This window comes from Macrobrachium rosenbergii, chromosome 21 (genome assembly GCF_040412425.1).
Source record: "Macrobrachium rosenbergii isolate ZJJX-2024 chromosome 21, ASM4041242v1, whole genome shotgun sequence".
Taxonomy (NCBI): Eukaryota; Metazoa; Arthropoda; class Malacostraca; order Decapoda; family Palaemonidae; genus Macrobrachium; species Macrobrachium rosenbergii.
In genome coordinates this window covers 38,433,091-38,446,772 of record NC_089761.1, presented here as the reverse complement: position 1 = coordinate 38,446,772, position 13,682 = coordinate 38,433,091, and positions in this window count along the sequence as shown.

Sequence of the window (13,682 nt, the reverse complement as noted above, 5' to 3'; positions counted from 1 at the left end):
ATATGAACTGGATTGACATCCAGTATTTTCATCAACAAAAGACACTACACGCAAAATATAATAATAATGATTATATAATAATAATAATAATAATAATAATAATAATAATAATAATAATAATAATAATAATAATCATAATAATAATAATAATAATAATTTGTGTTTTTGGTTAAATAAACACCCTTAAAAAGAAAAAATAATTTAATAATAATAATAATAATAATAATAATAATAATAATAATAATAATAATAATAATAATAATAATAATAATAATAATACCAAAAAACTAAAAGTTTAAAGTAGCAGAGGCACATTCGTAAACAGAATAAAATAAATGAAATAAAATTAAATTATAACGATTGAATTGAGTCATCTGTTCAAAATAATAATAATAATAATAATAATAATAATAATAATAATAATAATAATAATAATAATAATAATAATAATAATAATAATAATAATAATAATAATAATAATGTAACCATAGCAATACCTAAGCAAGAAAACACGAGACTACCAACTATCAAATTCCCGAAGGATTTTCATTCGTAAAATAGAGGAATTTCCCAATAAAATATTAGAGGAGATCAGAGGAAATACGACCTAACGCGTCCATTAGCAACGCATTAACCAATTCTCAGAGGGGGCTATTAATGAGAGGGAGACGGATTTTTCGGTTCCTGGGGATTACGACCCCCAGTGAGTAGGGCGTCATTATGGGAAGGACAAAAAAATAAGAATGATATTTACACTTCAATGTTTATTTATAGAAAGTAAATTGAATGCCTCTTGTTTGTCTATTTTACCTAAAGGAAAATTATTATTATTATTATTATTATTATTATTATTATTATTATTATTATTATTATTATTATTATTATTATTTACTTGGATATACTGTTCTTTTTATGGTTGGCAATTTAACCATAGCACAAATGATAATAATAATAATAATAATAATAATAATAATAATAATAATAATAATAATAATAATAATAATAATAATTATTATTATTATTGTTAAAATCATCATTATTATTATTATTATTATTATTATTATTATTATTATTATTATTATTATTATTATTATTATTATTATTATTATTATTGTTAGAATGAAGTAGGCCCTGTCTTCAGCAAGCCTTGTTAAATAGAATGGCTGCATAACTTGAGTTAATTTTATGATGATTCATTTCAGTAATTCTCATAATTCTTTTCTTCCCACTTTATTATTGGAGAATAACTGGCTGATGTTCATATAAGAAAAGATAAATAAAGTAAAATCGTATTTGCAGCAGTCTTTAAATTCCCTGTAGCCTGCTGTGGAACTCTACGGGTTTAACTCACCGCGTTTCACTACCTTATCTTTAATAGAGACTGAACAATGCTGTAAATATGCTGCTAATGCATTTCTCTGTACCACATTAGGAACAGTAATCAATTATTGTCCAATATTAACTTGGAAGAGGAAAGAACTATGAGGAAGATCCAGAAGACACAATAGAAAATCAAATCAAAATATGTAGCCATCCTATTTAACAGTCTTTATTATTATTATTATTATTATTATTATTATTATTATTATTATTATTATTATTATTATTATTATCATACACTCGGATATGTTGCTCTTTTTCTGGTTTTCTCTCTATTGCCAAAAGAAATATTATTATTATTATTATTATTATTATTATTATTATTATTATTATTATTATTATTATTATTATTATTATTATTATTTCCATAATAAATGGTTAGTTAGTTCTATGACTTACAAGATTTCTACATATTATCAATTTTCCAAGTTTATAACATTTGGCAAACATAGAAGCCTCTTTCTTGTTGCATTTAGAGAGAGAGAGAGAGAGAGAGAGAGAGAGAGAGAGAGAGAGAGAGAGAGAATCGTACGAGATAGAAATGTTCCATTTTGTATACGACTACTTATATAATTACACACACACACACACACACACACACACATATATATATATATATATATATATATATATATATATATATATATATATATATATATATATATATATATATATATATATATACATATATACACACACAACACATATATATATGTATATGTATATATATATATATATATATATATATATATATGTATATGTATATATATATATATATATATATATATATATATATATATATATATATATATATATATATATATATATATATATATATATATATATATATATATATATATATATATATATATATATATATATATATATATATATATATATATATATATATATATATATATATAATATGTTTTAGCACACAGAAATATTTCTAACCAAACCTAATAAATGAGAAAACATGCAAACCGAATAAGTTCTTATTTAACATTTTCTCTCTCTAAAAGGAAGGCGTTTCCTCCGTGGTGTGGGAAGGCTTCAGGAAAACAATTAATATCCTCTAACACTCTTTTATAGTCGAGGAAATCCCCTTTGAAGCGACGAGGTGAAGAATGGAAAGAGGAAACAATATGGAGAGCCGCTTCAAAGGCTACGGGGGACGAAAAACGCGTCCTTATGAAAAAGTGTATTCGGGCGAGAAGAAGATACAGAGAAGAGGAGGCTGGATTCCACACGCCTTATTCCCGTCTTTAAGAAGACTTCCTTTTTTTTTTTGGAATCGTTTCCCGGGAGTGAGCATTCGTAAACATAGTGTCTACAAGAAGAAGAAGAAGAAGAAGAAGAAGAAGAAGAAGAAGAAGAAGAAGAAGAAGAAGAAGAAGAAGAAGAAGAAGAAGAAGAAGTCTGACAAAAGATAGACGATGAAGAAAAGACGGATTTTCTGCTACAGCTCCATTTCTGAATCGTTTTCCTGGAAGTTAGATTTCATTACTTGATTCTTAACTTAGACCCCTGTTTAGGAGAAAGTGGCCTACAAGGGGAATTGTTTTACGCAAAAAGGGTTTATTTACACAAAAAACACACACACACACACACATATATATACATACAGCATATATATATATACATATATATATATATATATATATATATATATATATATATATATATATATATATATATATATATATATATATATATATATATATATATATATATATATATATATATATATATATATATATATATATATATATATATATGTATATATATATATATATATATATATATATATATATATATATTTCACTACCACTAAGAATTCTCGAAATTTTGTCTCTGCCGTGACCAAATTGTATAATGAATTTCCTTATCATGCAGTTAAATCTTTTTAACCTCTGAAATTTACATTTTCTGTAAAACCATTTTTTTTAAGAGGTTTCACGTCAGTCTTATTCAACAGTTTCTTTGAAGTCTCTCTTTTACAGTTCATTCTTTATTTCATTTCTTTTTTGTATATCCTTTTTCGAACTGGACCATGTTTTCTATTCGGGTCTCAACTCTTTTGTTATTCTGCTTTTCTGTCTAAAGATATTGCTTTAGATAATAATGAAGACAGACAGAAGTAATTATATATATATATATATATATATATATATATATATATATATATATATATATATATATATATATATATATATATATATATATATATATATATATATATATATATATATATATATATATATATATATATATATATATATATATATATATATTTTAGGGTACCATGATATGAGAGCAAAAGTTATTATTTATAATTGTACTTAAAAATGATAAACAAGAAAAGAACTGGCAGGAGAAAAGATAACTTTTTAAGCCTCTTATTTCAATGTTAAATTAATGTGAGAGAGAGAGAGAGAGAGAGAGAGAGAGAGAGAGAGAGAGAGAGAGAGAGAGAGAGAGAGAGACTTAGTTTAATTTCTGTACAACGTGTCTGAGTTCCAAGCGGCTGTTGCAATCTGTGCAAAGTATTGCAAAGCCTTTGATGCTATCGCTTTTCGTTTGGATGGATTCTCAAAGACCCGTTTCTTCCTCACAAACGCTTTGAGAGAATCTAGTCTAAGGTTTTTCCGCTGATGTAAAAAGTTCATGAGTTCGAATGTGTACATACACGCACATACACACACATATGCATACACACATACACATATATACACATACATATACATTTATATGTATATATATATATAATATTATTATGAATATATATATATATATATAAATATATTATATATATATATATATATATATATATATATATATATATATATATATATATATATATATATATATATAGAGAGAGAGAGAGAGAGAGAGAGAGAGAGAGAGAGAGAGAGAGAGAGAGAGAGAGAGAGAGAGAGATCATGAAAAATTAAAAGGAAGTGTTTCTTACTGGGAATCAAAACAACAGGAAGATCACAAGTAATGGAAAATTAAAGCAACAATGAACATATAAAAATTCAATATCAACTACTAAACAGTAAGAGCCACAAAAACACTATTCAAAGCTACAGATAACATCCCCTGAAAAACACCAGGAATAGAAAAGCGGAAAAACAGCAGCGAAATTTACATTTCCCGAGGTAACGTTCCTTTAGAGGCGTTTTAGCAGCATAATGGCGGCCGGAGTAAATAAAGCGTGATGTAATAGTCTCTTTTGGACTCGGCCCTCGAGGAGAATTTATTAGCTTCCAGGCCTCCGCGGCGCAAACATTTCTTAGCTTCATATTTGCTTCGGACAAAGATACGTTTCTCCAGTTACTTCGTTCATTTGTTTTTTGCGCAATGGATTTCGCGGTTAATCTGGTGTTTATCAGTATTAGTGTTAGAAACAATGTTTTTCTTATGTTGATTTAAAATTTATTTGGGTTTTTTCCGTTTTATGTTGATTTATATATATATATATATAATTTATTTGCATCTGTTTTTATATATATAACAGTCGTTTTATATATATATATATATATATATATATATATATATATATATATATATATGTATATATATATATATATATATATATATATATATATATATATATATATATATATATATATATATATATATATATATATATATATATATATATATATATATATATATGTGTGTATATATATACATCGATAATATATAAACTTTAAAAATAAAAACCTGCATAAGAAAAAGACAGTGAATTATTAATCCACCGTTTTTCTCAAATATGATTAAATAGAAATCATCAAATGAAGGAAGGAAATTTTAAACAGTTTTCTTGTATAATTTTAAGCAAAAAAAAAAAAATATATCAGCTGAAGGCTGTCAATCAAATATGGCTTATTTTTTTGGTGCTTTACTCATTATTACCCTTTTTGTATTTTATTGCCTTCTTGCTAGGGGTATATCTTATAATAATAATAATAATAATAATAATAATAATAATAATAATAATAATAATAATAATAATAATAATAATAATAATAATAATAATGATAATACAGGCAATTTAGACTTGACCAAAACTATCCTTTTCAGCGAAATGTTTTTCTTCAGAAAATACGTTGTAAAGAATTATTTTTTTTGTGTGTCCCTCTCTCTTTGAAGATGACTAGGCAATAAATATGACTAACAATACCCTTTTCATGAGAAAGGAATATATAACCCCTCTCTCTCTCTCTCTCTCTCTCTCTCTCTCTCTCTCTCTCTCTCTCTCTCTCTCTCTCTCTCTCTCTCTCTCTCTCTCTCTCATCCTCATCAGTTCCTATCAATTTATTGTTTGTTGTTATGGTGTAATATATAATGAAAAAAGGAATACAATACAAATTTCTTCATGCTGAGGCTATGCTATACAGACAAAAAAAGTCCACATGAAAAGGTTAAATGATATGGAAATAAGAATAATAAATAGATTCTATCTAGTTTTTACATGAGAAATATTTGTTTTTAGTGGCGATATTTATCATTATCGTCTGTTTTTTTTTTGTGGACAAGAACGTGAAATTATTGTGGATAAGCATGAAATTCAAATAACAAAATTACTATTAAGAACAATAAAAAAGTTATAAGGTAAAACACTATGATGATACCCAGTCTCTCTCTCTCTCTCTCTCTCTCTCTCTCTCTCTCTCTCTCTCTCTTCTCTCTCTTTTTGAATTTATGTTTATGAATATTAATCTTATTTCAAAGTCGTAATAGAAATGGAATTTACACACATCATACATACACACATTACACACACACATTATATATATATATATATATATATATATATATATATATATATATATATATATATATATATATATATATATATATATATATATATATATATATATATATATATATATATATATATATAATTACAGTTTATAAATTAAGTATATATATATATATATATATCCAGTTTTGACAGTTTAAAAAAGTTCCATTGAAATATGCAAAAATGCAAAATAAAACTACCGGGCCTCTTTGGAACCAACATTTTCCCTGTTGAAACATATTGCGTCCATAAACATTTCTGGGATCTCCTGTGATCCTCATACATTCCCGAGATGATGAAAATGATTTGTGTGATGAACCTCGGAGAATGTTTATGTACATTCTTACAGTTTACGAGAAGGGACGAAATGATAAACAACAGATACATGGAAGGATTATTTGGTTGAGAAATCTTGACCTATTTCCTGAATAATAGCAGTCTGTGATTATGTAGGTGGTGATTCTATCGGTAATCTGTCTTCCTAGAACGTACAGGTAAATTGTTACTTTTTCTTTAGGATATGTTAAGATATGTATCTTATTTTTTTAAGAAGTTGAATTTTTCATTTGGATGTTGTTGGTCAGACATTTTAGGAAACCCATGGGGGTTTAAATTTTATTTTTGAACAACTTTATTTTGATTTTCCTTTGAGATCTGATAATAAATGATGAGGGTAAATTTAGCTGACGCGTAAAACTCTGTGAAGGTAATGAAGACTAAAAAAAAAAAAACTACATAAATTTTCCAATAGAAGATTTATAAGAAATCCCTTGTCATTCAAGGCAATTCATTCAATATGTCCAGTGCACAAACAAAATCTTATTTGTAACCCCACTTTAAAATCGCTTTTAACTAACCGACCGTTCACGGTAAAGTTAATAAAAAAATAGCAAATCACTGAATTTAATTTATTTGATATAATGAAGTGTTCAAAGTCTCTTGATTTTTACCCAAACCAATTTGAATTGAAAGAAAGTAATTGGTGTACATTATGATTAGTCAGGAATCAGTAGCTTGAAAAGATATAAAGAACCAGAAGAGAAAAGCAATACACTTCTGGTTAGTAGCTGGGCCATCAACTGATATCATCTTTAGTGTTCGTCTAAGCGGACGAAGCCACATCCTAGATATCATTGCCTCGTAAAAATAAATAAATATATAAATAATGCAGAGGATTCACATAACTCTCGAGTGATATCAGATTTGCAGGTTCACCACAAGGAGGAGAAAGAAAAATAAGTACCGAGTATTTTTCGTGTAATTGCTTCACATTTTCAAGGTCCAATGAACAAAGTTTTCTCATGTACAAAAATTCTCTTGCTTTGTTCATTGTGCCTTGAAAATGTGTAGCAATTACACGAAAGTACTCGGTACTAAGTTTTTCATTTTCTCCTCCTTGCGGCCAACCTGCATATATAAATGAACAAATATTTAAATAAAAAATAGACACTTTTTTAACTGATGTTTCCAACAGACATTGAAAATCTGGCGTGAACCTCAGTTGGTCACAATGAGAGTGAGAACACCTAAACAGCGAGCGAAGGAATTAAAGAGAAAAGCCCATTCGGGTTCGTTATAAAGTGATGACGTCACGGCTCCGATCTTTAGTGGGACGGTAAATTTCGAAAAGGATGAGTTTTGCCTTTGTCCTTCACAAAAGGACACGAGTCGTAGAGGACACATCTTTTCTTCGATGGAAGGAGTTAAATATCCTGCGAAGAAAATGTCTAGGATTTTGTAAATTTCAGAAAACTGGCAGTTTTGGTCGGAAAAGAGAGATTATTTTGAAAGTTCAATTGTCTCTCCGTGAAACGTCACATATTCTAGGGGGTTTACTGATCTCTCTCTCTCTCTCTCTCTCTCTCTCTCTCTCCTTGAAGAAAGACTCGGAAACTTTGAGAATTACATATTTGCATCTGAGGAAAAAAAAGTTAGAATAGAGAATAATTTTAGGAAAATCCAGACTGATAAAACACTTCTCTCTCTCTCTCTCTCTCTCTCTCTCTCTCTCTCTCTCTCTCTCTCTCTCTCTCTCTCTCTCTCCATTAACCTAAGCGTATACATTTTTACCTCATATCTGCATCGGCTTTTCTACCAACTTTTGAATATGTGTAAAATAGTCTATAGTTTACAACGTCTCGGTAAAATTTTTACATGCACTTACTGGGAATCTGAACAGTGCCTGTATTTCCTAGTATAATATACACGCATCTTCAAGACTTCGTTATGCTGATACACTTTCTAAATCACAAAGGCTGGACCATCATACGCAACACTCACTACACCGACCAAGAAACGACTGCTATGCACTTCGCTTTTATCACTGTTGTACAGGGTATCATAAGCAAAGTAGAACAGGAAATGCAAAAAAGAGAGCCGTTATAAATCTTCCAATAATGGGGGATCTCTTATACATGCACAAGCAAGGAATACAAATCCGCACCCACCACCTGTAACGGAAAACGAGGCGGGGGTTAACCTTGGCGTATCCACAGGAAAGTTGAACTCACACCAAAGGCATCGGAAGACAAAGGATGCTCAGATAATGAGCCTTATTTTCCTGGCTATGGTTTCACTGGGATAATGATCAAAGCGTTTAAATAGAGGGAGATATAATGGCGCCATTAGGCATAATTCTCTACGGGGCTTATTATCTTCAAGGCGTACCTTGTGCCCCACATTGGTTAGCCCTGAATGCTCTCTCTCTCTCTCTCTCTCTCTCTCTCTATATATCTAATATATATATATATATATATATATATATATATATATATATATATATATATATATATATATATATATATATATATATATATATATATATATTATATATATATAAGATTACCATTTCCTCTTACATTTGTTGTGTAAAAATTTCCTCTTACTTTAAAAAAAAACATATAAGGAATAAGGACACCCAGTAAGCATGCCACGTAATATACTGCCAAGGATATCCTCCTTTAAGCCCTCACCAGGATATTCTCATTCCTTCGGACCATTCGTAGGATATCAGCGAAATGGTAGGTATCCATCACTTGGTAGGGTTCGGCACGTGGCATGAGTCTCCTATTAAACATCCAGGGATATGACATCCACCTGTATCCATTCGTGTGGATGACTACATCCATTTTCTTGAGTGCTAATAGTGATGCAATCAGTGCTAAGGAGTTGTGTTGAGAAATTAGTCAGTTGTTACAAAAAGTTATATCTTTTATTTTTTTATTTGTCTTTGCTTTTATTTGATATGTTTGACGTATTTTATATTTCTTATTTATTGTATCTTCTGTATATTTTTTAACTACTTTTTTTATTATTTTTGTGTCCATTTTTTATTTCATTATTTTTCATTTTAAAAAATTCTTCAGCTAACAGAAGTAATAATAGGCATTAATGTCATCTAAAAAAATTATAAATAAGAGAGTACCTTTTAAAAAGTACTAATGGTATTGATATTATTAACTGTTGAACAAACCTTATTCTATAACTGACTGAGCATTGGTAGCAGTGTTCTGTTATTACTACTATATATTTCTTATTATCTATAGTTGTTTTAAAATCATACATATTATTATTTTATTAGTACCCATTTTTATTAACGTGTTATATAGCATTATTATATATTCAATATTACTCTATCTTCTATCATTTTGGAAGTTTTACGTTCATTACACTTATCTAAAAAAAAGTAAAAATTAAACTTTTAATGACAAAGCTCTGTAGAATCTTGCATTTGTAGATGAAAAAACACACACAATATATACATGTATATATATACATACACACATTATATATATATATATATATATATATATATATATATATATATATATATATATATATATATATATGTGTGTGTGTGTGTGTGTGTGTGTGTGTGTGTGTGTGTGTGTGTGTGTGTGTGTGTGTGTAGCTTCTACTATTCTACCTTTGATGTAAACCATCAGCTGATTTCTTCCTTTCTTCACTGTCGAAAGGAAACTTCATCAGGAACCCCATTTCATTTAGACAATAACACTCGAAAGAAAGAAAAATCACGCGTTATTTTTGTATGTATTTCCTTTAGAATTCGTCGCAGGACCAACCCTTCCATTTCAACGGCTGTTCGGCCCTTCCATTCGTTCTGCTTTTATGATAGGCTGTAAACGTTGCCAGGAACTATCATTTTGCCGTAACTGTTGAAACGACTTCGAGGAAGGAGAGAAAATATTCAGAGTTTGCTTCTTTGCAAACAATTTCTGCTCGCTGTGTTATATGAAACAATAATACTTTGGGGTACATGCTTTCTTTAATTTTTTTTTTTTTTTTTTTTTTTTTTGGGGGGGGGGCGGATATGATGAAAGACAAATAATATACCATAAAATGTTATACAATAATAATAATTTATACGAATTTTACTTTTTTAATGTTTCTTAAGTAATATTAAAAAAATGTTTTTTGAACATTTCTTTGGAGCTTCAGGATCAAGGTGAATACACGCACACACACACACACACACACACAGAGAGAGAGAGAGAGAGAGAGAGAGAGAGAGAGAGAGAGAGAGAGAGAGAGAGAGAGAGAGAGATGTGTGACATCATTTCACACGCAACATCTGAGCGCCCGGAGATTCAGTTCAAGCAGAAGATAAAGCCATCTTGTGTACGGGTTTCACTCGAATAATATCCTGTGTACTGCGAGGATTAAAAAATGATATTTTGAGGATCCTGCTTCCTCTATTGATTTCGACGTATTGTAGTATATCCACGACTTTTGAATATTACACTTATAAGATAGGTATCTCTATATGGAATTTAATTAGAATTGTATTCTGAATTCACTGTTAGAGGGCAATTCTAGAATTCTCTAGAGGGTATTTAAAACAAACAAGTAAAAAATGCGCCGAAGTTTCTTCGGTGCAATCGACTTTTCTGTACAACGTTTAATGCTATATGAAACTTTCAGCCACGGCCCATGAAACTCTCTGCCGTGGCCCATTAAACAGCCACTGTCCGGTGGTGGCCTGTGCTGTTTGTATTAATAGCGGTGCCAGGAATATAAATATGGCTAAATTTAGCCTTAGATAAAAAAACTACTGAGGCGACAGGGCTGCAATTTGGTATGTATGATGATTGGAGGGTGGATGATCAACATACCAATTTGCAGCCCTCTAGTCTCATTAGTTTTTAAGGTCTGAGGGCGGACAGAAAAAGTGGGGACGGACAGACAAAGCCGACACAATAGTTTTCTTTTACAGTAAACTAAAATTACTAAAATATAGAGTGAGAGTAAAGTGTTACGTCAAAATAAAATCTAAATTTAGAATCATCTCAGTCAGGTATATGTAAACGACAGAATTCCTCGGGCCACGTATGTCTTTATTACCGTTTATTGTCATTTATGAGCATCCACGCCCACGGAAGGCTCGAAATGATAAATTTAGGAACGTGGTTAATATTAAATGGGTTTACTTAATAGCACATTACATGACCTATCATTTATGTGAGACTAATGGCATTATTTTACTCCAGCCTAAAAAAGTATAGAAATACCTTTAAAAAAATGAAAATTAGAGCTTAAAACTTAGGGAGGTAAAAGTATTCCTTCTTTTGATGCCTTAATTATTACAAACACTTTGGAGCATAGGAACGTGGACCTAAGCTGCTTTTGGGAAGATAATAAGTCCCTCGGAGATTTGGTTCTAATGGAGCCATTACATCACACCTTATTTAACCACTAGGTCATTAGGAGAGAGAGAGAGAGAGAGAGAGAGAGAGAGAGAGAGAGAGAGAGAGAGAGAGAGAGAGAGAGAGAGAGAGAGAGATAAGCTCATCTTGAATGCTGGCTTCAAAGACGAAAAACTAATCAACATCAAATGAAGACAATGTCAATATCACAAAATAAATAAAAAAATGCAAAAGATTAAATTTCTCCACCAATTTCCATTTTGAACAAGCCAGTGTCAGACACTGATATATGGGCGTTGGTGTGTGTGTGTGTGTGTGTGTGTGGGTAGGGGGGAGGGGAGTGGGAGAAGGTGGGTCCTGTTGTTGTTTAGGGTTAGTCCTTGAGCCCCATCATAAACTGTGCTGTCAGTGGCTGTCTTCCACAGGTACTAAAAGGTCAGTCGACCTTGAATGTTTACTGTTTATTGTATGTCGAGAGCAAGAACGTAGGCTTACACAGGTAAAAAAAAAAGGGGAATATTTGATAAATTAGAGTATACTAAAGAACCCGTATCTCACTAGTACATAACCCATATTAAAAATTTGTAGAATACTAACGAGGTGTGTATTTTTTTTTTATTTGCTTCGTTTCATGGCTGTTGAGGTCTGGGAAATTACCATGTATGAAGAATATTGTGTTATATCATTATTGTACTGCTATTCCATATTCTAATACTGTTAAGATTTTCCACCCAAGGCTCTTAGTGGTACACGTATTCAGTATAAGTAGTATATTTCATATACTACTTATATGATTCCCTAATCACGTATCATTGTACAGCCAATTATGTATGAGCCATCGTTTTTATCATTTCTGAAGTACTTGGTCAATGCAAGAGAGAAAACCTAATTTAAAAGAATCACATATAAACAGTTTTGCAGTTTACTTTCATTGTCATTTGTGATATATTCCGATGCCAGATTATCCACGAGAAAATAACAAGTAACCTACAAAGAATCATACGAATTAAAGAATTTTCTCCCTTCCTCCGAAGATGAAATGGTAGATGATGAAGTCATTAGGAAGTGAAGGGAATAAATTGCCCATCAGTATGTCAATGCATGAATGAACAACATCCCCCTCGACGCCACTGATGTGAAGCATTAAACGGCAAATTGAACACTTGATAGGAGCTGTTACGTTTTGCAAAATGTTTTTCATCGTAAACACACAGTACTTTCTCTTGAATGCGTCCTGCTAAGGACTTTCCCTCCCTTCCTTACAAATGCTAATATTTGTGGGACTCTCGTATTCTGTGGTAGCAGCTTTCTTTCGTGGACTGTTTATTTATTTTCTTTTTTATGTTTTTCTGTTTTTATAAAATTTCTGTTTATTTTCTATTTATATATTTCGTTTTTAATTCTTTTCTATGTATGTATTTGTTTATTTTTTCTATTTATTCGTTAATTTGTTAATTTGTTCTTTCTTCTTTAGTAAGTGATCTCTGCTTTCTGTATTTCCCATTACCTTATGTTACTTCTTTCTCATGAACACCATATTCTTTGGAAGCTTGAATTTCTAGTTAGTGGCCCCTATAGTGGGGCTTGTTCTGAATAATAATAATAATAATAATAATAATAATAATAATAATAATAATAATAATAATAATAATAATAATAATAATAATAATAATAAAAATTATATTCTTGGGGAATTTTCATCTGTTCCAGAGGAAAGGGTCTACGGTAATGGTTCTCTGTTTATTTCCTATAAGTCCTTTTCCTTATGGGCTTTTTATACATTTCTATGTGGCACTTTCTTTCTGGGATTTCGAAGCCCCCCCCCT